We start from the raw sequence: 5,672 nt of genomic DNA, 5'->3' as shown, positions 1-5,672 counted from the left end.
AGAAAAGGGCATCAGATCCCCTAGAACAAGAGTTACAAATGGTTCTGAACTGCCATGTGGGTGCTGGCAATCTATGCAGTAATCCTGCTTAGGCCAGCCTGAATTTTCTGTTCTTTTACCTTAGCCTCATGAATACTAGAATTACAAGCATGTCTCGCTATGCTTGGCCCCATTCAGCCTATTTGACAAAGTTTTCCCGCTTATGTTGGAAAAGAATAATCTCACTACTGCACAAAGCAGCATATGAATAAAGCAAAAGTAACCAAGCAAAACAATTGATTTTCCCCCAAAAGCTGTGAACCCTGAACCAAACCAGGCTAGCGAGTACACACAGCCAAAGTAGACTCTTTTATCACTAAGTGAAGGGGAAACTTAGCTGTTCATTATTGGTTGAGGTTTAAACCAACATTCTTCTTCCAATACAGTCATTTGGAATGCTGCCCTGAGACAATGAATAAAAGAAAAAGAAAGGGTTGGCTACTCTGAGCCATCAAGTTCTGGGAATGTAGCAGGGCCTGTATGTAAACAAAAGTGTTACCAAGTGGAGGGGTTAAATTGTTTTAATTCCTTATCATAAATGTTTTACAAAGTAAGGGAGGATTATGGAACATTGGTCCTCTTTCTTTTGTTCTTGTTTTTTAAACAGTGTCTTACCATGCAGCTCTGACTGGCCTGGAACTTGTCATGTAAACCAGGGTAACCTCAGAGAGGTTTACCTGACTCTGCTTTATGAGTGCTGTCCTTAATTTAGCCAAACTATAAATAAATCTATTTCCTTTATCAATTTATATGTCATAATTTCCTTTAAGACATGGAAAATATATGTATGTAGTACATTTATGAATCTCAGCATCCTCAGTAACAAGCATTGGTAAAGCCAACCAGGAGGCAAGCCTATTACTGAATGAGCCCTCCCAAAAACTTCTAATCTTCTACCCCACCCCAAGCACTATTGAGATGGAATTCAAGAGAATTCCAAGCAGACGAAGGTTTTGTCCTCATTCCTTGACCCTTGGGTGTGAGTTTTCCTTGAGCACATATTGATGAATTGGTAAAGGAAAGTTGAGGCCCAGAATAGTGAAAACGATAGAGATTCCAGAGAACAACTTATAAAACTCAGAAACACCAGAAAGATTAGAAGCTCTTTGCTTACCTGGGCTTTATTCAAACAAGGGAGCACGCTCAAAAATACCTGTATTATAGGAATTTAAGAAAATTTGTTATTGTGCAAATGACCCATAAAATGTCACAGATATCCCAACCCACAGCCACCACTCTCTTTTGCTCTCTTGGAGCTGGGCCAAAGGCCAGATTTGGCACACCTCTAAACTCCTCTGTATCTCTCCTTTAATAAACTATTTCCTTTCTTTTAACTATTTATATCACTGCACTATTCAGTGAAAACAGACATCAGAACCCCCAAACTCCAATAGCTTCCCTCTAGACTCAAATCCATACTTGTAACAAAGGAACTCTTCTTATTTGTAAAAAGTACTCTAGATGCTCAGTTTTATGATATTGAGAACTCCTGGTGAACTTTCTTAGTCTGGACCTGGATTTGGTTTGCACCCTTGGCACCAATTTGTAAAAGAAGGTTTTTTTGAAGCTTCTGTCATTTTGATGATTTGTTTGAGCCATTTACTAAATAGTTGTTGGGTTATGTAACCAACCTGGCAGTAATGAAGATAACTCCTGTGTGCCTCTCCCTTTGGCTATGAGGCTTTTGAGATAGTGTACTCAAAGGCATTGGAATTTCTCCAGAAATCTCGTGCTGGAAGAAGGAAAAGTCTGGGAGGCTGGTATAGGACAGAGGAACCTTGTCTTCCAGAGAGAGATTTACAACTTGTCAGACCACCATACCGGAGAAACCAGCCAAAGCAATGATGGACAAGTGGAATCACACTTTGATCAGGACTCCCTAGTCATGTATAACTCTGACTCTCTTTTCAAAGCTGAACCTCTATTTCAACCAGGACCCTGAAGATTGATTTGGGGATCATTAGATACTTTGTTCCTCTTTCCCGTGTGGCTGTGTCCTAGTTAGGGCTACAATTGATGCAATAAAATACCATGACCAAAGCAAACTGAGGAGGAAAGAGTTTATTTGGGTTATACTTCTACATCACTGTTTATCATGAAAGGAAGTCAGGGCAGGGAACTCAAACAAGACAGAAACCTGGAGGCAGGATCAGGTGCAGAGGCCATGGAGGGGGGCTGCTCACTGGCTTGATTCCCTATGACTTGCTCAGCCTGCTTTCTTAAAGAACCCAGAACCACCTACAATGGGCTGGGTCCTCCCATATCAACCATTAATTAAGAAAATGCTTTACAGCAAGATCTTATGTGGAGGCATTTTATCAGTTGAGGTTGTCTCCTTTTAGATAACTCTATCTTGTGTCAAGTTGACATAAAACTATCAATCACAGGCTGCATTGGATAGATATTTTTCTTCTTTTCACTATTGTGTATTTTAATTGGCCTATTAAATGTTGGTGACTAAGCCTCGCCTGTTAGGGCTGTGAGGATCCAGGCTCTGAGCTCACATCTTGATCCACAGGCATGAGGCAGAAAAAAAGAGCTAAGTGGAATAGCATTGACTTTTGAAATCTCAAAGCCTGCTCCCAGTGATACACTTTCTAATCCTTCCCAAAAATTTCATCAAATGAAGACTAAGCATCCAAATAGATGAGCCTATACGGTCCATTCTCATTCAAATTGCAGGCCCTGTCAAATCCAGGAATAATTATGGAACAGGAGAGTTTTGATTTTTTCAGTGATCACTATGTTTGTTTTGCTATACTGCATGAAGAGTAAAAATCTAAGAAAATTTGTCTGCTTACATTTATAGTTAGTAAAATTTATATGTGTAAGTGTTATAGTTTTGGGGGAAAGGGCTTCCTCAATAGAAGTGTTAGAGCTCTGTGGGGGAAGGTTTCTCTACTGCAAGTGTTAAAACTGTGCTCCTGGTACAGCGGAGAGAGGCTTTCCCAGTGCAAGTGTTACAGCTCTGAAGGGAAAGGTATCCTGGCAGTTGGGAGTCAAGGAATACTGCAAAGTCAGACTACACAATAAAACTCACACACAAGATTTATTGAGAGGGAAAAATCAAGGAGGGTGGCTGCGTCTGCTCAGGCGAGAAGCAGCGGGAACTGAGCAGAAGACCAGGTTTATATAGGGCTTCTTGGGGGTAGAGATTTTTTGGGTGGGGATTGGTGGATTTTCTAGACCAGAACTTGACTGCTTGCTTCTGAGGGGCTTGGTCCAGCATCTACAGCCCTTAGAATGTTCTGTGGGCAGAGCCTGGTTGTTAGAGGTTCTCATGGGCAGGGTCTGGCTACCCACAAGTCCTGTGGGATAATGTTTTTGTACACTGTAAAGATTTGTCACTCATATTAGTTTAATAAAACGCTGATTGGCCAGCAGTCAGGCAGGAAGTATAGGTGGGGCGACCACACTAAGAGAATTCTGGGAAGAGGAAAGGCAGAGAGTCAGTTGTCATTCAAAATTAAAGGAAGCAAGATGAAAATGCCTTACTGAGAAAAGGTCCCAAGCCACATTGCTAAACATAGCTAAGAATTATGGGTTAATTTAAGTTGTAAGAGCTACTTAATACTACGTCTGAGATAATGGGCCAAACAGTTTATAATTAATCTAAACCTACGTGTGTTTCTTTGAGACTGAACAGCTGTGGGATCAGGCAGGACAGATACTTCTGTTTACACACAAGTTTTGAGGGGCTTACAGTAGAAGCATGAGGAATAGTAAGACTCTGTTACTGTAGTGACCCCTAGGGAGAATTCTTGGTTAGTCCTTTTGTAATTTAAGAGTAAACATTGAGTTCATGGAACAGATTTTCATATATTTCATTTTATGAATTAGTCTGTGCCTATAGCATGTGATTTCATGGAGGCGAATGATCTGATGTCTGTAGCAAAACTCCTATTTGATATTTACCTACATGTGGCTCCCATAGACTCTGAAGAATAAAGACAAATCCTCCCTTCAGTTCATTTTGGGTGAGTTTATATCAGAACTTCTTAAACCTTTTCCAGTTGCCTTGATTTTTTTATGTGACCCTGGGTATATAGGTATAGAAAATAAGTGAACAGGGTCAGTAAGATGCCTCAGACAGTAGAGTCACTTTTGTCTAAGTCTGAAGAACTGAGTTTGATCATTTTCCCCTTCCCAACTCCTTCAAGATCCTTCCCACCTTCCTACCCATACAACTTCTCTCTCTGTCCCTCCTTCCCTCATTTTCTCCATTCCTCTCCAGAACATTAAAAATGAAAACTTGAAAACTCAAGCAAACAATAAAACAAAAAGAGAAACAAACAAAAAGCCCCCTCAATATTGGAGTCTGTTTTGGCCAACTACTCCTGGCCGTGGAAACTGCCCTGAAATGTTGTTGATATGCCCAATGACAGTCCATTGAAGAAAAATGATTCTCCCTTTCCCAGCAGGTAATAATTTCAAATACCTTCTTATTTGTGGGTAGAATTTTGTATCTACCTCCCCCTCCCAGTGCTAGGAGTTTGCCTGGTTTGAACCTATGCAGGTTTTGTGCATGCTGTCACAGTCTCTATGAGTTTGTATGTGTATCAATTCAGTTTTGTCTGGAAGACTCCATTTTCTTGGGGTCATCTTTTGGTTTTTATGATCTTGCTATCTCCTCATCTTCTATATAGACCCCTGAGCATTGAGGGGAAGGGTTTGATGAAGGCATCCTATTTAGGACCAAGTCCTTTAAAGTTTCTCACACTCTACACATGGTCTAGTTGTGGATGTTTGTGTTAATTCCCATCTCCCTCAAGAAGAATCTTCTTTGGTGAGGGTTAAGTGATTCACTGATCTATGGTTCTAGCAATATGTCATTAGAAGTTATTTTATCATTACATGTCTTTCTCAGAATTGTCCTAGTAAGTTTTGTGGATATGACCTATCAAGTCATAAGTTCTTGGCTAATGGGTTTGTAGTTGGCTTGTATTTGTGATTACTTTTTTTACCTAGTAGTATACAAATGACAACACATGCTGGCAAAGATGCAGGGGAACGGGAACACTTAGTTATTGCAGCTGGGAGTGAAAACTGGTACAACTACTATGGAAATCAGTGTGGAAGTTCCTCAAAAAGCTGAAAATCAATCTACCTCAAGATCCAACTTGGGCATATACCCAAAGGACCCTGCATCTTACTACAGACATACTTGTTCATCTGTGTTCTATTCATAACAGTCCAAAATTGGAAATAGTATATATGTATATCAACTCATGGATGCATAATGAAAATTGCTATACATGGGCTATTACTCAGTTTTTATAAAAATAAAATTATTTAATTTGCAAGTGAATGGATACAGCCAGAAAAAATCACCCTGAGTGACATGATCCAGAACCCAAAAGTCAACTATTGCATGCTTTCTTTTATATGTAGATCTTAGCTTTTAAGCTTTCGATATATATGTTAAATATGAATAATCACAGAGGCTAGGTACATAGGAAGAGATAAGTAGTGCTAGAAGACTCCAAAGAAGAAGACATAATATGTATAGTTATGGAGAGACACAGGGGAAAGTAGAATAGGAGGATTAAGTAGGAAGAGAATGGAAGAGCAGGATAAAGGAGGGAATATGGGAGGGACAAGTAAAACTAAAGGCCTCTTGAAAAACTAAATGT

The sequence above is a fragment of the Microtus pennsylvanicus genome, chromosome X (genome assembly GCF_037038515.1).
Source record: "Microtus pennsylvanicus isolate mMicPen1 chromosome X, mMicPen1.hap1, whole genome shotgun sequence".
NCBI classification, from domain to species: Eukaryota; Metazoa; Chordata; class Mammalia; order Rodentia; family Cricetidae; genus Microtus; species Microtus pennsylvanicus.
Note: the sequence above shows the minus strand (reverse complement) of the source record.